This window comes from Microcebus murinus, chromosome X, assembly GCF_040939455.1.
Source record: "Microcebus murinus isolate Inina chromosome X, M.murinus_Inina_mat1.0, whole genome shotgun sequence".
NCBI classification, from domain to species: domain Eukaryota; kingdom Metazoa; phylum Chordata; class Mammalia; order Primates; family Cheirogaleidae; genus Microcebus; species Microcebus murinus.
In genome coordinates, this window is record NC_134136.1 from 9,190,547 (window position 1) to 9,218,508 (window position 27,962).

The 27,962-nt window shown below is 41.0% G+C and overlaps 1 protein-coding gene, 1 long non-coding RNA gene and 1 pseudogene across 5 annotated transcripts in view; 2 read left to right on the forward strand and 1 right to left on the reverse strand.

The window, feature by feature from the left end:
- Positions 1–4,695: 4,695 nt before the first annotated feature.
- On the reverse strand, positions 4,696–26,772 carry LOC142865934 (uncharacterized). The gene is made up of 3 exons (XR_012916028.1): positions 26,701–26,772; positions 16,606–16,654; positions 4,696–4,785 (listed from the first exon to the last, which is right to left on the reverse strand). It is a non-coding gene; the product is annotated as an uncharacterized LOC142865934 (long non-coding RNA).
- LOC105866162 (toll-like receptor 13) overlaps positions 4,764–27,962 on the forward strand; it is a 49,122-nt gene continuing 25,923 nt past the window's right edge. For 3 of the 4 annotated variants that reach the window (XR_012916027.1, XR_012916026.1, XM_075999533.1), the window contains exons 1-2: positions 4,764–4,979; positions 17,797–17,864. The gene's annotated coding sequence lies outside the window, so the exon portion shown is untranslated. Of the gene's footprint in view, positions 4,980–17,796; positions 17,865–20,454; positions 20,622–27,962 lie in introns of all 4 variants that reach the window. The other variant, XM_075999532.1, reaches the window with a different exon arrangement.
- Positions 19,859–26,257, forward strand: LOC105866163 (general transcription factor IIH subunit 1 pseudogene; annotated as a pseudogene).

Consider the following 27,962-nt stretch of genomic DNA (forward strand, 5'->3'; position numbering starts at 1 on the left):
ATGTGGTGCTTGTTTTTCCATTCTTGGGAAACTTCACTTAATAGTATGGGTTCCAGCTCTAACCAGGAAAATATAAGATGTGCTATGTCACCATTGTTTCTTAGAGCTGAATAGTACTCCATGGTATACATATACCACATTTTATTAATCCATTCTTGGATTGATGGGCACTTGGGCTGTTTCCACAGCCTTGCAATTATGAATTGTGCTGCTATAAACATTCGAGTGCAGGTGTCTTTTTTGTAGAGTGTCATTGGATCTTTTGGTTAGATGCCCAGCAATGGGATTGCTGGATCAAATGGTAGATTCACTTGTATTGCTTTAAGGTATCTCCATATTGCTTTCCACAGAGGTTGAACTAATTTGCAGTCCCACCAGCAGTGTAGGAGTATAGAATTTTTTTATTTCCATCTTGATTTCTTCATTTATGAAGTAATCATTTAATAGGAGGTTGTTTAATTTCCACGTTTTTGTGTAGAAATGTGAGTTTCTGTTAGGGTTGATTTCTACTTTTATTCCACTGTGATCTGAGAAGGTACATGGTATGATTTCTATTTTTTTAAATTTCTTGAGATTTACTTTGTGTCCTAGGATATGGTCAATCTTAGAGAATGACCTGTGAGCTGATGAGAAGAACGTATATTCAGTGGATTTGGGGTAGAATGACCTGTAGATGTCAGTCAGACCCAGTTGTTCCAAGGTTTTGTTTAAGTCCATTATTTCTTTATTAATTTTCTGTTTGGAGGATCTGTCTTGTGCCATCAGTGGGGTGTTGAAATCTCCAGTGATTATGGAGTTGCTATTAATCCATTTGCTTAGATCCAGTAAGGTTTGCTTTATGAAACTGGGTGCACCTAAGTTGGGTGCATATATATTTAAAATTGTTATCTCTTCTTCTTGAAGTGTGCCCTTCACCATTATATAATGACCCTCTTTGTCTTTCACTACTTTTGTTGGTTTAAAAACTAAATCGTCTGACATTAGAACGGCCACACCAGCCTTCTTTTGGCTTCCACTTGCCTAGAATACTGATCTCTACCCTTTTACTTTTAGTCTATATGCATCCTTGCAGGTTAGATGTGTTTCCTGAAGACAGCATATACTTGGCCTGTATTTTCTTATCCATTCAGCCAGCCTATGTCTCTTGAGTGGTGACTTTAAGCCATTCACATTTATTGAGAGAACTGATAGGTAAGGTAGATTACTGTTCATTCTGTTGGGTTGGATGTTGTTGCTTTGATTTCTGTCTTGAGCCATTGTATTATCTGGCCTTTAATCTTTGGGTTTTGGTTGTTTTTATATTCGTGAGTTTTTATTATGGTGTTCCGTGCGTAACACTGTTTTGAGTACTTCTTGTAGGGCTGGTCTTGTCTTGGTGAATTCTCTGAGACTTTGCTTTTCTGAGAATGTCTTTATTTCTCCTTCATATATGAAGCTTAGTTTTTCAAGGAATAAGATTCTAGGGTGGGCATTGTTTTGTTTCAGAAGAGTGAGACTGGGGCCCCAGTCTCTCCTTGCTTGTAAAGTCTCATTAGAGAAGTCTGGTGTTATTCGAATTGGCTTTCCCTTGTATGTCACTTGCTTCTTTTGTCTTATAGCTCTTAGAAGGGCCTCTTTAGTTGATATTTTGGTCAGTCTGATGACTGCATGTCGTGACGTCTTCCTGTTTGCATTGAATCTCCCAGGGGTCCTCTGAGCTTCTTGAACTTGTATATCGAGATTTTGAGCAAGGCCTGGGAAATTTTCCTCCATTATATCTTCGAATAGCTTGTCCAACCCTTGGGTGTTGTCCTCTTCCCCTTCTGGTAACCCTATGACCCTCACATTAGGTTTCTTCACATAATCCCACAGCTCTTGTAGGCTTTGCTCTTTTCTCTTGTTTCTCTGCTCTCTGTGATGGTTTTATTTAGTTGGAGGGTGTTATCTTCAATCTCTGAAATTCTTTCTTCTGTTTGATCTACCCTGTTCTTGAGACCTTCCACTGTATTTTGTAGTTCCCTGAATTGATTCTTCATTTCCAGGAGTTCAGTTAAACTTTTCTTCATTGTGTCTATTTCTTTAGTGAACTTTTGTTCTAGGTCCTGGAGGCTTTTTGTGGTTTCTTTGTGTTGGTTATTGAGTTGTTGTTGCAGCTCGGTGAGTGTTCTTATGATCCACATACGAAATTCCTCTTCTGTCATTTTGGTTGTCTGATTTGGGTTGGTGTCCGTTTCTAGGGGGCTGGTGCTCCTCTTTGGGGGTGTGTTTTCCGTTTGGTTCTTCATATTTCCTGAGTTCTTTCGCTGATTTCTTCCCATGTCAATCAGTTGTTGTTTCTTTCCTTTAGGTTTTTGTTTGGGTATTCACACGCCTTGTTTAGTTTCTGAGCCGTTAGGTGGTGTCTGTTGGTGAGATTCGACCACTCCCTGTATAATGAGTCAGTGGGTGCCGTGAAAAGACTGTGCAGGATGCCGTCCCTGTCAGTAGGTGGCGCTTGCTTGAAGGAAGAGGCTATGCTGTTGATTTTGTGTCCTGTTATCAGCTCTTGTTCTGGGCGGAGCTGGGTTGGGTAAGCCTGCCCTCAGGCACCACCAATGCCGTTAGCAGGGGTCAAAGTTCTGTGCTCTGCTTCCAGGAAAAGCTGTCAGGGCGGGGCTGGGATGGTCCGGCTCAGCCAGAAAGTCTGCTTGTGGGGGTGGGACTGTCTGAGACCCGCAGTCTGGAGCGGGCCTCGCTTCCACCCTCCCCAACTCCGCAGCTACACCTGGGCCCCTGCCAGCAGGCCAGACCACACGTCACCAGGCCTCCCCGGATTGTGATGCTGGCAGGGAGGTTCCCTGGGCAGAAACACTGCCTGGGCTGGGCGCACGGCCTCCCTTTGGGGGGAGGGTTTCCCTCTAGGACGCTGATCCGCCCCTGGAGGCACACACACCTCAGTAGGCTGTTCACGTATAACCCTTCTGTGCCCCGGGCAATGCTAGCCCTGGGTGCAGGGGATCTGGTCTGCAGGTCCGACCTCTGGGTCCCAGAGTTCAAACTGTATCCCCACCAGGGAGAGGAGTTCCGGTCCCAATTCACCCACAGGGAGCCCAAGCTGTGTCTGTGTCTCTCAGCCTCTGAGTCTATACCGTTCTCCTGGGAACACGGTGCCAGCAGCACCTGGGAGGGCTGGCGGGTAGGGAGCTCACAGTCTGAGTTCCCCTGAGTCAGCTGTAGGGTCCCAAATGGGATGGTCCCGTTCCCTGGAGGTGCCTCTGGCTGGTGGCTGTATTGTCTCTCTGGGCAGCCGCAGGTAGGGTCGGCGGAGGGGAGAAGGAGGCAATATGGCACCTGCCGCGCGGCTCGGGTCTGTGCACACAGAGGTGCCCCGAGGGATTTGGGAGTCTGGTGCCACGTCTGCTACAGGCTCACCGCTAGCTGGCGGCGGCCGTCTCTGGGCTGGTGTCCGCAGGTCTCTCCACCCTCTGGGGAGCCCACCAGCAGTCCCAAATGCAGGGGAGGGGAAAGGTGATTTATCCACCTACCCTTCCCGCTGGTCTCCGGGCTGCTCCGGCGGTCTCAGCCTCCAGTTCTCCTCTGCAGCCTCCTCCCGTGGAGTCTGCCAGGGTCTCGGGTACCCCTCCTTCCGGCCCTCGTCTGCAGTATGCTTGCCTTCTTGCTTCTTTTTTCTAATTTCTGCTAGAATCTGTCTTTTCTGCAGAGACACTCTTTCTGGCGGTGTTTCTCGTCCGCCATCTTGATCCTCCTGTTTTGTTTTTTTGAGACAGAGTCTCACTTTGTTGCCCAGGCTAGAGTGAGTGCCGTGGCGTCAGCCTAGCTCACAGCAACCTCAAACTCCTGGGTTAAGCGATCCTCCTGCCTCAGCCTCCCGAGTAGCTGGGACTACAGTCATGCACCACCATGCCCGGATAATTTTTTCTATATATATTAGTTGGCCAATTAATTTATTTCTATTTATAGTAGAGACAGGGTCTCACTCTTGCTCAGGCTGGTTTTGAACTCCTGACCTCGAGCAATCCGCCCGCCTCGGCCTCCCAGAGTGCTAGAATTACAGGCGTGAGCCACCGCGCCAGGCCTATAATGTGTTTTTGTGATGTTTCTTTTTCTCACCCTTTATTAGTTGCCTCAAATGAATTCTTTTTATTATTATTGTTATTTCAGAGTGTTATGGGGGTACAAACACTTTGGTTATATAAATTGTCTTTGCACTACCTGAGTCAGGACTACAAGTGTGCCCATCCCCCAGACAGTGCACACTGCATCTGTTAGGTGTGAATTTACCCATTCAAATCAGTTCTTGATAGCATGGTGGCTTCGAGATTCACGCTCCTCAAAAGTTTCTCTTGGCTATCATTTTAGGGGAAAAAACAAATTCAGTACCCTAAACCAAAATAAAAGGACAACATGGAAAATCCCTTCAAATAGGCAGCCAAGTTTGTAGAATGAAAGGGTCACAGGGAGAAGGAAGTAGGGTCAGATAGCCTAGCCTGGTCACAAGGTTTGAACATAGCTGGGACCTAGATGTAGAGGAAGCAAACTGGTTTCAGGAAGCAAACTGGTTTGGGGAAGCAAAAAATCAAAAGGCAGTCCTCTTTCTACCCCTCCATATGTGCAATTCTAGACACACTGGGTGGAACTGTTCCCAACACAGCTTGAACCAGTTCACCAAACCTAAGAGCTCTCAGGGAACAAGAAATCCGAAGGCATTTGTGATGGGCAGAAGGTGAAATCTCATTAGAAACGTGTTTGCTTCTACAACCCACACCAAGCAGGATTTTGGCACTTCTGAAGAATCTCCTCCAGTACCTACAAAAAAAAAAAAAAAAAGATAAAAGTCTGAAGAGGAAGAAAATGCTTTTTGCTTTTGGTCACATGTCCTAAGAGCTAAGAGCAATCGTCTTGAGGTTTTGAAGGTTCTCAAGAGAGAAGGTCTTTATTTTACAGAAAATCTGACTACAGAAGGAGAAGTAACAGGAATATGTACCAAGAGCTTCTCACAGGTATGTGGTTTTCCTTTTTATAAAGACAAGATCTCGTTCTGTCTCCCAAGCTAGAGTGCAGTGACATGATCATAGATCACTGTAACTTCAAACTCTTGGGCTCAGGCAATCCTCCTGTCTCAGCTTTTCCAGTAGCTAGGATTGCAAGCATGTGCCACCATGCCTGGCTAATTTTTAAAATTTATTTTATATTTTGTAGAGATGGTGTTTTACTGTGTTGCCCAGGCTGGTCTTGAACTCCTGGCCTTAAGTGATCCTCCCACCTTGGCCTCCCAAAGGGCTGGGATTACAGGCATGAGCCACCATTCCCAGCTCATTTTCCTTGACTCTTGATTGCATCCCAGCAATGTACAGGGAATTAGGGAAAGAAGTCATTGGATTTCCAGAATGGTACCAAGAAATAGATAGCATTGCTAGAGATTGGGGGGGATCAAGAAAATATTTTTTCTCTTTGATGTAGCTGTGGGGAGGGAGCTCTGTGGCCAATGAGGGTACAGGAGCAGGTTCCAGGAACTGAAAGAAGAGACGAGTGGCAGCATGCAGATGAGACATACTGCTTATTGTTGGGGTGATGCTGCATGCAGTGAGAATATGGCAAGTGCTTATATATGGCTCAGAACAATAGTGGCAACGTGCCAAGCAAAAGTGTGATCACATGGGTTCACACAGGAGATAACACCTTGGTTACGTAAATGTGCTGACTCATGCCTCACCGGAAGACTAGCTTGCTGGAGGGGGACAGGAAAAAACACTGTGGCAGCCATCTTAGTTTGCCCTAAGAAACCTATTGCCTATACAGATGCATTTTCCCTTATAGTAACTCACTTCATAAATTCCACCATAGACAATGGTGTTACCTGGAGGTGGACTAGTATTTATTTTCATATTACACAACAAGCCCCTGCTCCCTGCTGTTTACACCTTTCCACTCATACCCAATGATTTAAGCAGCTCTTAAGAGTTTGGGATCCCCAAATACGTCCTAAGATAGGTGCTGCTGTAACTACTATTCAGAATCTGCTGTGCAAATTATTACTGTGCTTTAAAATGTACCTCCATGCTCAGTATAATACACTCTCTAAGATAACATATGGAAGTTTCGAGTTATTTTTATTTTGAACACTGCAGTGGGTTTTGATTGGGTTTCACCATACCCCAGAGATGCCAGGAGCAAGCTTTCCAGTGAGACTCTTAGAGTGCTTTTTCACAGATGGTGTAAGGCATTCTGTGAACGAGTGTCACACTCCTCATGTATGTGAGTCATGAGTTGAGTATGAGTCATCAAGTCCTGTTTTTCAAAAACCCTCACCAGGCCTCCTGTCCACAATTCCTTAGTCTCTGCCCCTTTATAACAAGTTCTGGAATGCCTTTGAAGGATACTGGTCAACGCAATGGGTCATCAGCCTTGGAAAAGGAACTCAGAAGTTTTCCTGAGGCAGGATGACCCTTGTGAATGTGACAAGGTTAGGCTTCTGTTCTCAGACTCAAGCTTATCTCCTACTGGAAAATTATTTGATTTGGCCTCTTAGGGATCTGTGCACTCTGTATTACGTAGGTCCCAGAGGCCAGAGGTTGTTGGAGGTAACAGTGTTCAGGAGAAAATTTACATTGCTAAGCAGGTGGGTTAAGGTGTGTATGTGTGTGTGACCCTCTGCCTAAGCCGTGGCGACCTTGGTAGCGTTATGAGCTGATTGCTTTCTGTAGTGATTCATGGGGTAGAAATTGGGGCTAGTTACTTCTTCAGCGATGATTTGGTGCAGGAGCAAACTAAGGAAGAGGCCGTGGGAATTGTTAGAAATCAAGGCCAAATTTAGAGAGGTTATGCCAGTTGTTTACGGAGTGTGGTCCCTGGAACAAGTAGCATCAACATCACCTGCGAACTTGATGGAAATTCAGATTCTTGGGCTCCTCTCCAGATCAAGTGAATCTAAAACTCCTTTTAGAATACTGTGTGGGACTCTACAACTCATGGTTCAACAAGCTTTCCAGGTGTTTCTGATTCATGCTATTGTTTGAAAACTGCTGGGTTCTCAACGCTGGCTGCACACCTGAGGCTTAAAGAGCAAATTCTGGGACAGGATGCAGGAGCCCTAGATGATTTTGCTGCTCAGGCAGGATTGAGAACCACAGGTACATTCTCTCCTTAAAGGCAGGTTACTTGGGACTATGCTGGGGTTTTGTCATGGGCCTTCCATCCCCTTGTCGGGATTATAGGTTGGAATTTTAGGATTACATGGAGTTTTCTGGCTCAGGGCCTGTCTCTGTGATGGAATCAAGGCCTAGCTAGAGAGTGATGCCTGTGCTTCTTGCTAGAGAGGCTAGAATCTGTCTGGCTATTAGTCCCCTCTCTGTCTTCCCTTAAAGGTCTAGACTGAAGAAGCAGTTGTCCTCTCTTTTACAGAGGCCTGGAATAAGAGCCTCTGCAGAAACAATGAATGGGGGATGGTGGTTGCCAAAATACAGCCCCTGAACCTGCTCTATTCCAAACTAGCCATCTCTAGTCCTTTTAGTTCTTTCATCATCTCCCAATTATTCCCAAGTGCATTACACACATAGCCTATGACTTTGGGCTAGGCGCTTCTTAGAAATGAGACTAATTAATGCCTATCATCACCCTAAGTGTTAAGGGGACAGGGAGGGATGAGGGAAGGACCAATGAGGAGAGACTACCCACATTTGCCAATATATAAGATACACAAGGCAATGAAACGATCTCCATTACACAGTGAATTTTGTGTGTGCGTGGAGGGCAATCTTCGCAACTCTTTATCAGTCTTGTTTTGAAAGTGATTTAAAAGTGGTTTTCAAGGGTAAAAATTATTTCATTCAGGTAAATATTGAATTCTGAAGTGGGGGCGAGATAATGTGAACTTCTGTTTGCAGACAAACCATTATTTTACATCTTCTTCTTTTGGCTTCCTTTCATGAGGTACGTTATAGACATGGAATAATGTCCACACACATTTGAGGGAATACATATTGAACACAGGTAAATATAGTAACAGTAACTGCAGGACTATGTACTATAAATTTTGCTTACATCACCATATTTAATCCTTATAATAACCTTGTGAGATTCTAATTGCCTTTTACAGATAAGGCTGAGCTTATGTGATCTGACTTCCCCAAGGAGACATGATATCAGGCAGAACCAAGATTTGAACTTAGATATGCCTGATTTGAAGGAGCTTTTGTTCTTTTACAATCACAAGACTGGCTGTCATTTCTCTGACCCTCACAGTAATGCTGTGAGTTATGAATCCAGCCAGGCTCAAGTGAACTCTTATTGATGGGGATCATAACAACTATGCAGTAGGTACAATTACTATCCTCATTTTACAGACAAAGAAACTGAGGCTCTGAGAGGTGCAATATTTGTCCAAGGCCACAAAATCAATAAGTGGCATAGTCAGGAGATAAACCTTGGTGGTCTGGCTCCAGATCCTATACTCTCAGCCACTATATTGTGCTGTCTCTTGAGACTGCAAGCATAATTCTAAAACCATACACTCAGTGTTGGAAAGGCCATTAGTGGACTTTTAGACCAACCTTCCAACCAATACAGGAATTCCCTCTATGCTTGCCCTCTCCCTGCTTGAACATTTTCTGTGTCAGGAGCTTGGTATCTCAAAGGCAGATCATTCTGATATGGACAATCTCTGATGGTTAAGAAGTTTATCTTTAAAGTGAGCTGGGGAAGAAAATCTACTCAGCTTGTACTTGCTGAACTTGTACTGTGTTCACCCACTCTATTTGGTATATACAAATATACCAAATGTATACAAAACATATATTTGGTATATACCAAATATATATTTGGTATATACAAAGATAAAGAAGATATGGTCCCTGTCCCTTACAGACTCTTAAGAGAGAGTTTGCATACAATGGCTACTACACATGGTAGAATGTGGTACATGCTATGATATAAATATAGACGTGTATCACTTATCCACAGAGATACATTCTTTTTTTTTTTTTTTTTTTTTTTGAGACAGAGTCTCGATTTATTGCCCAGGCTAGAGTGAGTGCCATAGCGTCAGCCTAGCTCACAGCAACCTCAAACTCCTGGGCTCAAGCGATCCTCCTGCCTCAGCCTCCCGAGTAGCTGGGACTACAGGCATGCGCCACCATGCCCGGATAATTTTTTCTATATATATTAGTTGGCCAATTAATTTCTTTGTATTTATAGTAGAGACAGGGTCTCGCTCTTGCTCAGGCTGGTTTTGAACTCCTGACCTCGAGTAATCCGCCCACCTCGGCCTCCCAGAGTACTAGGATGACAGGCGTGAGCCACCGCACCCGGCCCACAGAGATACATTCTGAGAAATGCATCGTTATGGTGATTTCATGTAAATATCATAGAATGTACTCACATAAACCTAGATGGTGTAGCCTACTACACACCTAGGCTATATGGTATAGCCTATTGCTCTTAAGCTATAAACCTGTACAGCATGGTACTGTACTGAATACTATAGATGATTGTAACCCAGTGATAAGTATTTATGTATCTAAAAATATCTAAACATAGAAAAAGTAGAGTAAAAATATGGTATACAAGATAAAAATGATACACCTGAGTAGTGCACTTAGCATAAATGGAGCTTACAGGACTCGAAGTTATTCTGGGTGAGTCACTGAGTAAGTGCTGAGTGAATGTGAAAGCCTAGGACATTATACTATGGTAGACTTTAAAAACACTGTACAGGCCGGGCTCGGTGGCTCACCCCTGTAATCCTAGCACTCTGGGAGGCCAAGGCGGGAGGATCATTTGAGCTCAAGAGTTCGAGACCAGCCTGAGCAAGAGCGAGACTCCATCTCTACTATAAATAGAAAGAAATTAATTGGCCAACTAATATATATAGAAAAAATTAGCCGGGCATAGTGGTGCATGCCTGTAGTCCCAGCTACTCAGGAGGCTGAGGCAGGAGGATTGCTTCAGCCCAGGAGTTTGAGGTTGCTGTGAGCTAGGCTGACGCCACGGCACTCACTCTAGCCTGGGCAACAAAGCGAGACTCTGTCTCAAAAAAAACCAAAAACAAACAAACAAACAAACAAAAAAACACTGTACACTTAGGCTACACTAAATTTATAAAGAATATAAATTATATTAAAAATTTATTTTAAAAAATTTTCTTTCTTGAATAATAAATTAATCTTAGCTTACTGTAACTTTTTTACTCTATAAACTTCTAATTTTTTTAACATTTTTGTAACAGTACTTGGCCTAAAACACACTGTACAGCTGTACAAATTTATTTTTTATTTATATCCTTATTCTATAAGCTTTTTTTTCTATTTTTCATTTTTAAATTTTATTTTTACTTTTTAAACCTTTTATTAAAAATTAAAACACAAACACACACATTAGCTTTGGCCTCCACGGGGTCAGGATCACTCTCTTCTACCTCCACATCTTGTCCCACTGCAAGGTCTTCACGGACAGTAACATTCCTAGAGGTGTCACCTCCTATGATAACAATACCTTCTTCTAGAATACCTATTGAAGGACCTGGTATTTTACATTTAACTTTTTTTTTATAAGTAGAAGGAGTACACTCTAAAATAATGATAAAAAGTATAGTAAGTACATAAACCACTAACATAGTTGTTTATTATCGTTATAAAATATTATGTACTATACATAAATGTGTGGACTATACTTTGATATAACTGGCAGTGCAGTAGGTTTGTCTACACCAGCATCACCACAAACACACAACTAGGCCGGGCGTTGTGGCTCACGCCTGTAATCCTAGCTCTTGGGAGGCCGAGGCGGGTGGATTGCTCAAGGTCAGGAGTTCAAAACCAGCCTGAGAAAGAGCGAGACCCCGTCTCTACTATAAATAGAAAGAAATTGATTGGCCAACTGATATATATATATATATATATATATGTATATATATATATATATATATATAAAAAATTAGCCGGGCATGGTGGCGCATGCCTGTAGTCCCAGCTACTCGGGAGGCTGAGGCAGAAGGATCACTCGAGCCCAGGAGTTTGAGGTTGCTGTGAGCTAGGGTGATGCCACGGCACTCACTCTAGCCTGGACAACAAAGTGAGACTCTGTCTCAAAAAAAAATAAAAAAATAAAAAAATAAAAAAATTCTTTAGTTCTTTATAATTTCTCAAAGATTACCATCAATAAGGTTTTTTTTCAAAATTATATTTATAAAGTCTTAATATCTTAAAATGTTATTGATATGGGCTTGGAGACTTCAACTTCTATAATATTTTGTTTGTTTATACATCAGAGCACTGACTTTCATGTGGCCCAACTTACTTGTGTATGTGCCTCCACCTCTCTGTAAATTATTGCTCAAGGGAAGAGACCACACCATATATACCTTGCTGATGTGAGCATCACCTAGCACAGCAGCTGAAAAAAAGTAGGTGCTCAACAAATGCACATGGAATGAATTAACAAAAGAAGGCATGAATTTAAAACAGCTATACATTCTCTTACCAATACCTCATTTATTGTGGCATTCAGCTCCCTTTTAGCCATATATTTTCCATCCTCTCCAACTTGAAAACATTGGTGGTTGTTGATTTGGTTGACAAATTATGTACGGTCATCCTACTTATGTCATCTTTCTTCTTTTCATTTAGAATATAACCTAAGAAGTCCTTCCTGTTGTCCGCAGTATATCTTATGAGCCTTAGTTGCATTAATGACACTATTTTTATAGGCATAGATAATTTTTGCATTTATCCTAGGGAATGTGTACTATAGTTTCTCTTCACTTCTAGAAAAGCCAAATAAAAGATAATAGGTTTAAATTGCAGAAAGTAAAGGCTGGAAGATCAGGATGGGGAGGAACCATTAAACACTTCCATAAACCACCAAGAGCATTGTGGTTCCCTGGAGATCTTGACAAGTAGGCTCAGCATTCTTCTGCCTTGTATTAGGGCCCAGGCCTGCTTCAAGATCTTGATGACCTTTGGAAGTCCCTCCAAAGATTAGTTGTTATTTGTGGGGATGTAACTGTTCTATATCTTGACTGTGGTGGTGGATATACAAATATACATAGGTGATAAAATTTCATAGAGCAAATTCACTCACACACAGACATATACATGAGTAAAACTGGGCTTTATGTTAGCTATAAAGGTCAGTGGATTATATCTAGGGCTAGGATCAACAGATGATCCAAGGATGGATTAAACCACAGGGCAAAAATATCCTGGTCTCTGTCAGTAAGAGAGCAAGTGAGTAGCAGTCTAGGCACCTCTTAGTAGAATTTGAGGGTCCATCTTTCTCAAGCTGGGTTTTCCAATCTCATCCATAGAAGTCAACTGCAGTGGTAGCCTACCTATGTCCTCTTCTGCCTGAGTCCCACTTCTACTTCTTACTTTCCCACCTAAAAGCAGCTGGCCTAGCTTCTGGGATGGGAAAGACTGGTGCACCCAACACTCCACCTGTTCTGAAATCTCTACAGTGATTGTGAACTAAGTAAACCACAGTTTTCTGGACAAGTCTCTTGCGTAAATATGTTTTTTAAGGCCAAACCTTTCTGGTTTTGATGAGTTACAGTTCCCCTTCTCATTCCCTCTCCAACCCTCCCTCGTTCTCAACCCCACACGGCACCACTTCCTGTTTCACAAGTAAAACTATGCCCCAGTGGCTTGCAGTTGACCTCTTGGGTTTTGCTGAGTTGGCCCAGAAATTTGGACATGGTTCTAGCCCCCAGCAGGGTCAAGGATCTCTGCAGCCCCCTCAACAACACAGAATAGTTTTCCTCCTGCCACTCTACTTGGCTCCATGGCCCCTTAGTTCAGTTCTACTTTCCTCTAAGAGCACAGGGAACACCAGCTGGTAGGTGACATGCCAGGAGGCTGTGGGCTGACCGGGAGCTTGGTGGCTCAGTGCTCAGCTACAAGCTGTTGGCCTGAGTAACTCTGTCGATGATCAAGCCATCAATTGAATTCCAGGTTACAGATGAGAAAACTGAGGCTGAGACAAGTATATCACTTGAGCACATCTGGTAAGTGACAGAGCTGGAATTTAAAGCCAAGCTTTGCTGACTTCAAAACTTAGCCGCACTTCAGGTCAAATCAAGAACTTCTCACCCCTTCTCCTTACTTTCCAGGAAAGGAATGGGTTGAAAAGATTAGGTGCTCCCCCTGAGATTTTTAGATGTGTTTTAGAAAACGCAAAGGCTCCAAGTTTCCTAGGGTCCAGGCAATGTGCAATTAATCAGCAATCGCTCCTGCTGAGAGATGCAATGGGAAACAAGTTGCATTAGGCCTGTGCAAACTGTTAGAAGTTAGGTCCCCTTGTGGTCCTGTCTTGGCAAAGAGTCAAAACACAAATTCATCTTCGAAAGGCTTTTTCTTAAAGAGAATCTTTTCTGTAGATTTTCTTAAAGGGGCATTATGCAGGTTTACACAGCACATCAAACAGTATAAAGCTTGAGTAAATTTCTCTTCTCTTATCCACCCCCTTAAAGTCTCCACAGCCATGGTTCAAATCTCTGTCTCTTTCCACCCTCCATTCTCACGCTCTTTCTTTCTCACTCTATGCTGCTCACACCACTTCTTCTTTCTCAACACACCTAAAAACCTGGGCTCTTTGCCTTCAGGATCCAGGACCTATGTAACTGCCTGGGATGTCTAATCTGGTCTCTTACTCTGGCTGTTCCTGACTTTTGGTGACTAATAGTCTCCTTCTTGTCACACCTGTATGGCCTAGAAATGATCATTAGGTTACACAGATCCTGAAAAGCTGACAATATTATCGATGAACATAATGTTTTGACCATTTCCGAAGAAACTTAAAACACTTAGGTTTGTCCTTCATGGTCTTCTTGTATTTGGAATATTAAAAAAGTCTCCATTTCTGCTTAACAAGAATTGACATTTTCCTGTTGATGTGATAAGAAATAATTAAATAAAAAAAGGAAAAAAAAAGAATTGACATTTATTGGGCACCTGACAACATGCCAAACCCTGTGCTAAGCAATTTCACCAATGTTATCTCATTTAATACTTCAGAAAACCTTGTAAGGTGTGGATAATTAACTTTCATTTTATAAATTTCCGAAACTAAAATTCTGAGGGGTTATCTGACTAGAGCAATGTCACACAGAGCAAGAATTCAAATCTGATTACGAAGCCCATATTTTTTCCACTATGTCCTCTCTATAGGTAAAGTGAGGCATAAACAATAATGGTAATAGTTATTTTCTGCCTAAAAAATATCTGAGGATGCTTCCTAATTATACTTTTTGTAATTATTAAACATATTACTTTGCCAGTCAATTAAAAACACAATTTAATGGTAGCTAAGTCTTGTGTTCTGTCAGACATAAAGTCAAAAATTACCAATAGTTTTTATTATAAATGTTTGACTAACCACAAATATACTGTCCTTTTAATACAAAAAAGAGCTGAAGTATTCTGTTTTGGAAGAAGTTTTCTAAATCTTTTGGCCAATGTTGATTTGCTGAGAATATAATTAGAATCAGTATTAAATATGTGAAGTCATGCAGTGATGATATTGTTAAGGAAGAATTATCCCTTTGTTTCCTTTTACTGTTTGTATCCTGGAATCCCTGTATCAAGACCTGTTTATGGGATAGTCATTCACCTAGCAAAATAAGATCATTTCTAGTGGGATTTTCATTGCCCTTTCTATCTGATGTATTAATAGGACTAGAACTTATATGGTAACCTAGTGGAAGGTGAAAGCAATTTAAGATTAGGACACTTGTGTTCTTCTCATGGATTTTCCTTCAACAAGTCACTTCACCTCTTTAAACATATTTTTTAAGGGGTTATACTTCGAGTTGTGGTAGAGATGGGCTAGTCTTTCATACAAATAGTTTGACAAGTGAATTCAGTGCATGTGAAATACTTTCATATCACTTGTTGTCTTTCTAAATCTAAATAGCAAAGTTGAAAAGTGAATTAGCATTTATATCTGAGAAAGAAAAACATATACTCCCATAAAAATTTGTATGAAAATGCTCATAACAACTTTATTTCTAATAGCTGAAAGGCAGAAACAACACAGATGTCTACTAACTCTTGAATGGATAAACCAATTGTGGTACATCCATATCATAGACTACTACTAAGAGATAAAAAGGAATGCACTATTGATATGCACAACAATCTGGATGAATTTTGGGGAGAAGTATGCTGTGTAGAAAAAGCCAACTCCAGAAGGTCACATACTATATAATCTCATCTATATAACATTCTTTTATTTATTTTTTTTTTTGAGACAGAGTCTTGCTTTGTTGCCCAGGCTAGAGTGAGTGCCGTGGCGTCAGCCTAGCTCACAGCAACCTCAAACTCCTGGGCTCAAGCAATCCTCCTGCCTCAGCCTCCCGAGTAGCTGGGACTACAGGCATGCACCACCATGCCCGGCTCATTTTTTCTATACATATTAGTTGGCCAATTAATTTCTATTTTTAGTACAGATGGGGTCTCGCTCTTGTTCAGGCTGGTTTCGAACTCCTGACCTCAAGTAATCCGCCCGCCTCGGCCTCCCAGAGTGCTAGGATTACAGGCGTGAGCCACTGCACCTGGCCTATATAACATTCTTGAAGTGACAAAGTTATAGAGAAGGAGAGGTGGAGAACAGATTAGTTGTTATTTGTGGGGATGTAACTGTTCTGTATCTTGACTGTGGTGGTGGATATACAAATATACATAGGTGATAAAATTTCATAGAGCAAATTCACTCACACACAGACATATACATGAGTAAAACTGGGGAAATCTGATCAAGATTAGTGGATTATATCTATGTCAATATGCTGATTATGATATTGTGCTACAATTTTGCAATATGTTATCATTGGGGAAACCAGGTGGAGTGTACAAGGCACCTCTCTGTATTATTTCCTACAACTGCACGTGAGTCTACAATTATCTCAAAATAAAATGCTTAATTTAAAAAGAGTAAATTAGGTCGTTTGTTTTCCGTCCACCAATTAAAATTTCCTAACCTGAAGTGAAGTGTTGAGGCTTAAGAGAAAGGAATACAAAGGATTTTGGGTGCTCATCTTGTGGCGACTAACTTTAGGCCCAGTCTTGTCTGTGCAAGTGCGTAGCAAATGCTTTGAAAAGCCTTGGTTGAGCAGTTTTCTGAATGACTCCCTTGATCTCGGCAGTTTCTGCAGTGGGCATACCATGGGGAGCCTTCCAAGTCAGCGCAATGTCTCTTGGTGGGCTCGGCTCCAGTGAGGAGAGAGCCCCAGCTTGTCCCTTTCCTGTGTGGGTATCCTGGTGGGGAGGGGAAAGGAGTGGCCTAGAGGTCAAGGGGCCAATTCCTAGCAAAGGACATACAGAAACCAGACTCAGGAGTGTATACTGGATCGAAGAGGTAATCAGGAATGGAATCTGGTAGCTAAGAAAAAAAGCACCCAACTTTCTGTTTTCCCTTTGAATAAGCTAGTTTATATGCTCTGTATTTGCTGATAAGTTTGTCTCTTCTCTTCTCACATATTTTGCTCCTTAAATGACTTCATGGGGGAGGCCAAGCTCCAGGTATTTTGAGAAGTGGAGTTTTAGATTTCTATAGTAGATTTGTGCTAGATTGCATCCACACATTTTATTTTTATGGAGAGGAGGACTGGGAGATTAGAATGAGAGGGAGACTTACTGAGTATCATTTTGTGCTGTTTGAATTTTTAGACATCTGCATGTATCACCTATTAGAGAAAAATTAAAACAGATTGTTAAAATCATTTTTTCAGTAAAGAATCTCTAGGTTGTACATGGCATATAATATTTTAGGGGAAGATGTTCTAGGTTGAAGTCATGTAGACCAAACCTCATTTTATTATAAAAAACAGTTTTAGAAATAACTTTTAGCTTTTAAACTAAAAGCCTGATGCCCAGTTTTTTTTTTAATTAAAATGATCACAAATACCATATTTAATCAAATTCTAAATGCTATGTGTATAGACTTATAAATATGATAAAAAATACATCTTGAATTTTTAAAGTTAGTTCTATTTAAAAATATTCTAATGCTATGTAAGACAAATGTATACTAGCATGCCTTGATTTTTGGTTCACAAAATATGGTCACTATAGGTAAAATTTTTCTAAGGTGCATTTAATTAGAGCAACACAGTGATGGCATCATAAAATTGTATTAAATAGGTTACAGACTCCTACATTCTGCTACAGAAAGATTTTATTTCTTCACGACCCTTGCCTTATTTATTTATTTATTTATTTTGAGACAGAGTCTCGCTTTGTTGCCCAGGCTAGAGTGAGTGCCGTGGCGTCAGCCTAGCTCACAGCAACCTTACACTCCTGGGCTCAAGCCTCCCAAGTAGCTGGGACTACAGGCATGCGCCACCATGCCTGGCTAATTTTTTGTATATATATCTTAGTTAGCCAATTAATTTCTTTCTATTTATAGTAGAGACGGGGTCTTGCTCTTGCTCAGGCAGGTTTCGAACTCCTGACCTTGAGTGATCCGCCTGCCTCGGCCTCCCAGCCTCCCAGAGTGCTGGGATTACAGGCGTGAGCCACCGCGCCCGGCCAGACCCTTGCCTTATTTTTAATGCCATAACTGGAAGTGGCTGGCTGTCTGCCCTGTCCCAGCCCTTTTAAAGTCTCTGTGCCTCATACTGCGGTAGTGGGCCTATAAAATCAAGCTGCAAAAAGCAGTGCTGTTTAGGCCTTTGTGCAGATTCCACCCTATTTTTTCTTTTGATTGTCTGTTCTCTACCCTCATCTCCTTGGCATGCTGAAGCCAGTTCCACACCTGCTTTTCAAAGCCTTTCATTTTGATTACCTCAAAGAACTTTTTTTTTTTTTTTCCTTCTCTGGCTTACAGGTTTCAGCTTCCTGCTCTGGTGTCAGCTCTGGATTCTCGTTTGATTGCAGAATGACCAGAAGCTTCAGGTAAAAGAAACCTCCTCTACCAGTCCTCGCCTGGTAGAACCTTTACCAACAAGGCTTCCCTCTTTTTTTTTTTTTTTTTTTTTTGATACAGAGTCTCACTTTGTTGCCCAGGCTAGAGTGAGCACCGTGGCGTAAGCCTAGCTCACAGCAACCTCAAACTCCTGGGCTCAAGCAATCCTTCTGCCTCAGCCTCCCGAGTAGCTGGGACTACAGGCATGCACCACAATGCCCGGCTAATTTTTTGTATATATATTAGTTGGCCAATTAATTTCTTTCTATTGTTAGTAGAGACAGGATCCCACTCTTGCTCAGGCTGGTTTTGAACTCCTGACCTCAAGCAATCCACCCACCTCGGCCTCCCAGAGTGCTAGGATTATAGGCGTGAGCTACCACGCCCAGCCAAGGCTTCCCTCTTTCTGTCCCCTGTCAGGGCAGGAAATCTGGATGTTTGGATGACTTTGGATATTTACATTTAGGACTACTTGATGGCTGTTTTTCTTCATGTAGAATTTCCTGTAGCAATTAGGGAAGATTTTAGGGGTCATATTGGCGTCCCTTGTCATCTATCAGAGCAGAGAACACATTATTCTGGCAGTGTCATCTTGTTCCATCCATTTCCCCCAAGCCATCTCACACTTATGCAAGACATATTTCCTTCTACCATAGTACTTCTTTCTTTTCCATTCTTCTTCCTCTTTCACTTCTTTCCCCTTCTCCTTTTTCTTATATTTACTTTTACAGTGGATCTCTCCTCCTTTGATCCCTTCCCTTCTTGTTGTTGTATAAGATCGGAACACTGACCTTAAGATTAAAACACTGGCCACGTGGCATTGAATCAGCATGCTTATCTCAGTGATAGTATCAGTGGGCTGCCTTAAAATTGAAATTGAAACTATCATAAGGTATTTCTTTTTTGATTTCATCTGTCATGGACATGAATATAAAGTGTGAGTATAAACTTATAACACCACCTTTTTTGAAATACTCTAGAATTCATAAAACCTAATAAGCATTCTTGAAAGCAATCATTGCAATGGAGTAAGGCAAGTATCTCTATAATGTAATCATTATCTTTTGGAGGCTCCTTTTTTGGAATTGAGAGGTAACAGAGTGTAGTTGAAAGAGCATCATGGGTTAGAGTGGAGATTTTTTTTTAAAAAAAGAAAGCATGAGATTCTCAGTTGATATAGACCTTGCCTTGAATTGCTGATCTGCCACAGATTAGCTGTGCAATATTTGCACAAGTCCCACTCTGTGAGCGTCTAATTCCTCATATATAAAATGGGGTTAAGGCTATTTATTTTGCTGAATTTTGTAGTGAATCAATAAACTATTACAATACCCATGAAAGTGCATGATATGCAGTAAGTGCTTGACATTTTCATGGTTCTGTACTTAGAGCCAGTTTATAATTTGTGCAAAAAATTAATCACTTAACTTCATTATTTCTATACATGCTTCTTTGGTTGATGGCTCTATCTCCCCATCCCTCTTTTCCATCTGGTCAAACTCAATAATACTCTTCTTTAAAAAATTAGGAGTAGGAGGGAATTTTCCTGACCTGATATATTTTACAACTTATAGCAAAGAACATAATTAATGGAAAACCTATAATGCCATCCTATTAACAAAAAGGCATCCTCTATCACCACTATGATTTAATGTAGTATTGGGAGGTTGTGGCCAATATTATAAGACCAATATAAAAGAAAGGCATAGGAAATGTAGGAATTTGAAAAAGAAAGATACGTTTCATTACTTGCAGACAATATAATCATTAACAGATAAAACTTAATAGAATAAACAGTCATATTCTGAAAACTAATAAGAGAGTTCAGGAATAACAGAGGTGGTACCAACTGCTGTGGCCACTGGATTTCAAACTCTTCCCAGCAGCAGCTCTGAAAAGTGCGATGAAACTCAACCAGATCCAACCCAGTTAGATACTCCTGCCCAGAGCTGTACCTCCTAGCCACTTGTACCTTCTAGCCACTATGGTAACTTCATCTGAAGAAGTTTTGCTGATTGTAAAGAAGGTACCATCTAAAGAAGCACGATGGGCGGGGCGCGGTGGCTCACGCCTGTAATCCTAGCACTCTGGGAGGCTGAGGCAGACAGATTGCTCGAGGTCAGGAGTTCAAAACCAGCCTGAGCAAGAGCGAGATCCCATCTTTACTATAAATAGAAAGAAATTAATTGACCAACTAATATATATAGAAAAAATTAGCCGGACATGGTGGCGCATGCCTGTAGTCCCAGCTGCTCGGGAGGCTGAGGCAGGAGGATTGCTTGAGCCCAGGAGTTTGAGGTTGCTGTGAGCTAGGCTGACGCCATGGCACTCACTCTAGCCTGGGCAACAAAGCAAGACTGTCTCAAGAAAAAAAAAAAAAAAAGGCACGATAGAGCTCTACACCTCATGGCAGAAAGCATTGCTTGGGCACCTGAAGGCAAAGGTATATTTATGATGAGCCATATGTATGCAAATATTAAATGCCAGAAAATCAGTCCCAAAGGAAAGCTGAAATTCAACTTCACTTGGTCCTGCATACAAGAGACACAACTAACGTTCATTTTTCTAATCAAATCACAGCAGTGAAAGAGTGAGATGCAGTAAAGGACCTTCTTCAGCAGCTGCTGCCCAAATTGAAGAGGAGAGCAAATAAAGAACTGAAAGATAAAAACAGAATGCTGTAAGAAGATCCCATTTTGTTTCAGCTTTACAAAGACCTCGTTGTTAGTCAAGTGATCAGCGCTGAGGTATTCTGGGTCAATCTTTTTTTTTTTTTTTTGAGACAGAGTCTCACTTTGTTGCCCAGGCTAGAGTGAGTGCTGTGGTGGCAGCCTAGCTCACAGCAACCTCAAACTGCTGGGCTCAAGCGATCCTCCTGCCTCAGCCTCCCGAGTAGCTGGGACTACAGGCATGCGCCACCATGCCTGGCTAATTTTTTCTATATATATTAGTTGGCCAATTAATTTCTTGCTATTTATAGTAGAGACGGGGTCTCGCTCTTGCTCAGGCTGGTTTCAAACTCCTGACCTGGAGCAATCCGCCTGCCTCGGCCTCCCAGAGTGCTAGTGGGTCAATCTTTTAAATGTGAATGCAACAGATAGTTCTTCCACACCCAATCATAAGCAGGATGTTGGCATTTCTGAAGCATTTCTGAGTGATGTTCAGCCCCAAATCAAGGTTTGTAATGGTGTGAGATATAATTTAACCTTTGATATAATTGAGTCCATATTTAGGATCTATCCAGCAATAAAAATGAAACATGCAGAAATGTTCTCCACAACATGATCGAGAAGGAATTCTGGACATGTTTTTTTGACAGTCCCATTATTTGACAGAGACCAGCTGAATACAGGGTCAAAGGGTCTCTTTGCAGAATGTGCCAAAATAGATGAAAAATGGTTAAACCAATGGATTCATTAGGAGTGAAAAACCTACTACTAATAGATTTAGCTTTGGAAGACAAACCATTAGATAAGGACTATGGGATTTCCTCTATGCCATCTACTTCCAATTCTAAATCAATAAAGGAGAATGATAATGCTGCCATCATCAAAATGTTTAACCATCACAGTGCCATCATGGTCTGGCAGCAGGACTCAAGAAACAAGAAGCACAAAATGAACAATATAGTGAACCCAACAGCATGGATGGAAATTCCAGATTTCCAGATGTAGACTGCTTTTAGCCAGAAGTCAAAAGTCAAAGTTTCAAGAGTCCATTGAACATGAAGACTTGGGAAAAAATAATTCCACAAAAAAGATTGCATTAAACCTTAAAAAGTTAGATAGATATTACCATGGTCCAACTCCAATCCAGTCACTATGTATGTACCGAGTCAGGACATTGTTAATTCTTTTCAAAGTATTAGACAAGAAATGGAAGCTTATACACCCACATTAACTCAGGTTCTTTCAAGTGGCACTATCAGTAGTACCATCACAGAGCTGTCACCGGGAGGAGCACTTATGCAGAGAGGAGCATGGCAAGTCATAAGCCAGACAGGGCCAAATGATAGTCAGTCTGAATTGACTGGCTGTATACCTTTGTACACAGCTGTTGGAGAACCTCTACAACATTTTGGTCCTGCTTTCCTGTTAATACACCATTCCTAGAAGAAAAGGTAGTGAAAATGAAAGGGATTTGGAATGATTCCAAGTTACAAAGCTCTGCTCATGCAAAGAAAAACTTCACAGACAGTATTTAAGAACAAATTTGGTAAGACTCATAGAAGGGATGCTTCAGACAGCCTATAATAAGCTCCACATGTGATAGTCATGGTGCGTGATGAAAAAAATGTGAGGTGGCCAGGTGCTCACAGGTTTTGCAAGATTGCAGGAGCTATGACCTGCAGTGCCTCTGGAATCCTAGCCTGACAGACAAGCAGATGATTGACTACACAAGAGTCCTAGGAAACATTTGCACCATGCCGACTCCCAAAGCTGATGCTATTGTACTTGTACGTTGGAAACTGAAAGGAAGGAAGGGACTGTGATTCAACTAAATGCTGGGAGATAAATTAAGGCAGAACCAAAATGAGCTAAATTGCAAATATATATATACACACACATACATGTGTGTGTATAGAGATATATGTATATATATGCATGTATATTTAAAAAGACTACTGCAGTTACTCAGGAACTGCACTTGATTCACATTAAGCTGTTTTCAGAAATTTTTTAAAGACCACTTTTCTTTTAAAGAGTACATTGATAAAATCGGAGGGTTTTTTTTTTTTTCCTGTGTGATTTTTTTCCCCAAAGTTTATGGCACAAAGTAGACTTTAAGAATGTCTCTTCCATCCTTTGTCTGCCACTTGTATCCTCAAGTTTTACTGAATTCTAGTTGTACCTTATATCAGCAAAGTAAACAGAGTACTTTATTTTATTTAATTAATTTTTTTTGAGACAGAGTCTTACTTTGTTGCCCAGGCTACAGTGAGTGCCGTGGCATCAGACTAGCTCACAGCAACCTCAAACTCCTGGGCCGAAGCAATCCTCCTGCCTCAGCCTCCCGAGTAGCTGGGACTACAGGCATGCACCACCATGCCTGGCTAATTTTTTGTATATATATTTTTAGTTGGTCAATTAATTTCTTTCTATTTTTGGTAGAGACAGGGTCTCGCTCAGGCTGGTTTCGAACTCCTGACCTCGAGCAATCGGCCCGCCTCGGCCTCCCAGAGTGCTAGGATTACAGGTGTGAGCCACCGCGCCCGGCCAAGAGTACTTTAAAATAAAGCAGAAGGAGACTGTTGCTCAACTATTAGGAAATAGTTGTAGTAAAAAGACATCATTGGTTCTGTGTTTCCTATGAAAATAAGAAACAGTGAACTGAATGTTTGTGGTTTGGAGTCCTTAAATAATAAAGAGGGAACATATATGCAGAAAGTTGTGTGGTGTTTTTAATGCAGAATTTTGTCCAAAGACTGGCACTGCATGTTTTTCTTTGAGTGCAAATGTACATTGCTAAGATTTTTTTTAAAGATGGCGTGTGCTTAGAAAAGAGGAAATTCCATTTTTAAGAGTTTAAAAACCTTATGAGTGAGAAATGTAAAAAATTTTACATATTTTTACTTCTTTAGAAGAAATAAAAGATGTTTCTCTTGTCTCCTTATCGCTAGTGTTTGACTCTTATTGTCCTTGGAAAATCAATAATCATTGCGGGCTAATAACAAGAATCCACAAATAACTTGAGCAAATCAGCAAGAAAAAAACCCCAAACAAACAGCCCCATTAAAAAGTGGGCAACCCAGCACTCTAGGAGGCCAAGGCGGGTGGATTGCTTGAGCTCAGGAGTTCGAGACCAGCCTGAGCAAGAGCGAAAAATAGAAAAAAATAGCCAGCCAACTAAAAATGAAACAAAAAATTAGCCAGGCATGGTAGCTTGCGCCTGTAATCCCAGCTACTCAGGAGGCTGAGGCAGGAGGATCACTTGAGCCCAGGAGTTTGAGGTTGCTGTGAGCTAGGCTGACACCACAGCACTCACTCTAGCCCAGGCAACAAAGCGAGACTTAGTCTCAAAAAATATATAATAAAAAATAAAGTGGGCAAAAGACATGAACAGAAGCTTTTCAAAAGAAGATAGACAAATGGCCAATGAATATATGAAAAAATGCTCAACGTCAATTGCAATTCACAATTGCAAAGATGTAGAAACAACCCAAGTGCCCATTCATTCATGAGTGGATTAATAAAATATGGTATATGTATGCCGTGGAGTTACTACTCAGCCATAAAAAGATGAATTAATACCTTTTGCAACAATTTGGATGGAACTGGAGACCATTCTCCTAAGCGAAGTATCTCAATAATGGAAAAACAAACACCACAAGTACTCGTCATTAAACTGGAACTAACTTATGCGCACACATGTGCACAGAGGGAAATAAAGCTCAGCAGAAATCAAACGGGGGAGGAGGGGAGGGGCACAAACCTACCTAATGGGTACAATGAACATTACCTGGGTGATGGATACACCTATAGCCATGACTCAAGCATTAAAAAAGCAACCCATGTAACCAAAAACATTTATACTCCCTTAACATTTTGAAATTAAAAATATATGGGGCGACTTCCGGGGCCCCTGCTCTTGGGGCCCCAGAGCCTCGTCCACTTAAAATAAAAAAAAAAAAAAAAAAATATATATGAAGAAGGATGAGAAAAGGAATAATCATTGCACAGTGACCGAAAAGCCTAAATGCAAAACAAAAACAAAAACAAAAAAACATTCCTTGTTTCCTGGAATCTGTGCCATATTTTATTCCTAATAGGATCAACTTACAGTTTATCTAAGATTTTAGATGTCTTGTATTAAAAATTACATTAAAAAGTAAAAGTTTTTATACATACTCTTTTAACTGTAAAAAAAATAGAGTTCAGAAAGCTTGCTACTTTTATGATCAACAGCAACAATTAAAAAATTCTGATACCTTTATGCCAAACTGGAGAATAAAATAGGAAATAATATATCCCTTAAAATAACAACAAAATCTAAAAGGTTCCGGGAAACAACCTAACACAGAAAGTACAGGATTTTACAGAGCATATTTTAATACTCTTTGAAAATATAAAGGACGTTTTGACCAAATGAAGATATACTATGTTCATATTTGGGGTGATTTCATGTGGTAAATGTACCAATATACTCCATATTAATTTGCAAATTCAATGCAACCCCAAACCAAATTCCAATTGGACTTTGGGGAAAAGTTGGTAGACTTACATTTATAATGAAAACATTGTCATGAATAGCTAATCACTTTGAAAATCAATGAAAAAGAAGAGCAAAGAGAAATAATTCATCCTTTTAGCTATTAAGATACATGTTAAATGGTATGGTACCCTTCTAGGAACTGATAAGTAAATAAAGAAATAGAAAAGAAAGCTCAGAAATACATTCAAGTATAATATAGTAATTTGATATATGCTAAATATGCCCCTCAAAGCACTGGAAGAGGTGGCAGATTTTTTTTTTTTGTTTTTAGTTTGTAGTGAGCTAGTTCACTAATTGAAAAATATAGCTGGTTTCCTATCTTACACAAAATTCAAAAATGGAATTTAGACAGATTAGACATGAGTGGAAAAGGTAAAGCTAAATATAGAGTATCTAATGTAATCTAAGGAGGCAAACATATTTTATTTTATTTTTTTTCTATATATATTAGTTGGCCAATTAATTTCTTTCTATTTATAGTAGAGACAGGGTCTCGCTCTTGCTCAGGCTGGTTTTGAACTCCTGACTTCGAGTGATCTGCCCGCCTCGGCCTCCTAGAGTGCTAGGATTACAGGCGCGAGCCACCGTGCCTGGCCGACAAACATATTTTAAATAGGAATTCAAAAACAAAACCATAAAGCCAAAAGGAGAGATGGCTTTTACAGTATTATGATTAACTTTTTCTGGCCAACAAAGGCCATCATAGACAATGTTAAGTGACAGATGACAGGAGGTATTTAAAACATTAAAACTAACAAGGGATTAATATCAGAATATACAAGAATGTCCACAAATCATCAAGAAAAAACCGAATAGAAAAATTAAAATATGGGGCTGGGCTCGGTGACTCACACCTGTAATCCTAGCACTCTGGGAGGCCGAGGCGGGAGGATCGTTTGAGCTCAGGAATTCGAGATCAGCCTGAGCTAGAGCGAGATCCAGTCTCACTAAAAAATAGAAAAAATTAGCCAGACAACTAAAAATATATAGAAAAACTTAGTCGGGCATGGTTGCACATGCCTGTAGTCCCAGCTACTTGGGAGGCTGAGGCAGGAGGATCGGATCGCTTGAGCCCAGGAGTTTGAGGTTGTTGTGAGCTAGGCTGATGCCACAGCACTCTAGCCGGGGCAACAGAGTGAGATCCTGTCTCAAAAAATAAAAAAAAATTAAAAAATTAGGCCAGGCGCTGTGGCTCACGCCTGTAATCCTAGCCCTCTGGGAGACCGAGGCGGGTGGATTGCTTGAGGTCAGGAGTTTGAAACCAGCCTGAGCAAGAGTGAGACCCCACCTCTACTATAAATAGAAAGAAATTAATTGGCCAACTAATATATATAGAAAAAATTATCCGGGCATGGTAGCGCATGCCTGTAGTCCCAGCTACTTGGGAGGCTGAGGCAGGAGGATCGCTTGAGCCCAGGAGTTTGAGGTTGCTGTGAGCTAGGCTGACGCCACGGCACTCACTCTAGCCTGGGCAACAAAGCGAGACCCTGTCTCAAAAAAAAAAATTAAAAAATGATATAAATAAGCAGATCACTGAAAGAAAAGTCCAGATGACTACCAAATATATGGAAAGATTGTCCAAATCATAAATATTCAGATATCACATCGCAGTACCTCAGTAGCCAAGCTGTCTTGTCTCAAGTTGTATTAAGTTGTCTGTCGGTCCCCTCTCCCCTCTGCCTTCAATGTTTCTTCTGATTTCCCCCTTTTCCCTTCCTCTTCTTCCTGTTTCCCCATTCCTTCCTTGCTTCAGCACAGGCAAAATGGTTATCTCTCCCTCCCCCACCTTCATGTGTCACCAGCTCACATCATGAGTCATATCCTTCTCTTTTCTTTTTGTTCTCTTTTGTGTATGTTCATATTCTGTGTGTGTGTGTGTGTGTGTGTGTGTGTGTGTCTGTCTGTCTGTCTGTCTCTTCCAAATAGTGCTTAGTGCTTGAAGGAAAGAATGAAGGAATGAAAGGATTGGGAGAGAAGAGGGGAAGGGAAGGCAAAGGAAGAACATCTGGGAAAAAAGCATCCTGATAGTCCAGTTGTTTGCAAACTCATAACACATTCTCCAGTTACACGTCAGAAAAGAGAGAGAGAACTAAAAAGGAAAGGGGCGCAAAGAAGAAAAAAAAGTGAGATATCATTTTTTTTTTTTTTTTTTTTTAGACAGAGTCTCACTTTGTTGCCCAGGCTAGAGTGAGTGCCATGGCGTCAGCCTAGCTCACAGCAACCTCAATCTCCTGGGCTCAAGCAATCCTCCTGCCTCAGCCTCCCCCAGTGGCTGGGACTACAGGCATGCGCCACCATGCTCGGCTAATTTTTTCTATATATTAGTTGGCCAATTAATTTCTTTCTATTTTATATTAGAGATGGGGTCTCGATCTTGCTCAGGCTGGTTTCGAACTCCTGACGTCGAGCAATCCGCCTGCCTCAGCCTCCCAGAGTGCTAGGATTACAGGCGTGAGCCACCGTGCCCAGCTGAGATACCATTTTAATGCCACCAGAATCACAAAAATTATAAAAGTGGATAATACCAAGTTATTGCTGTTGTAAATAGATGGGCCCTCTTGTGCACTACTCTCAAGAGTCTTAATATTACAGACTACAGGAAGTAGCTTACATTATTTATAAAAGCTTTTTGAAGTCACATTTTGTGATTTTATTCATGTAATACTGCCTTGATTATAAATATATCCATCTAAGAAATTTACATTTTTGAGGGGATGTACATTGTTAAAGTAAATTAAAATGGAGGCTAGGCCTGAAGAATCTCTGAGAAGACAAAACCAGCTAAGCCTCATAAGTAACCTAAATCTTGCTTAAATTTCAAACATAAGCAAATTTAACTTGGGTCATTTCTGATAAATGTTTATGTTAGACAGAAA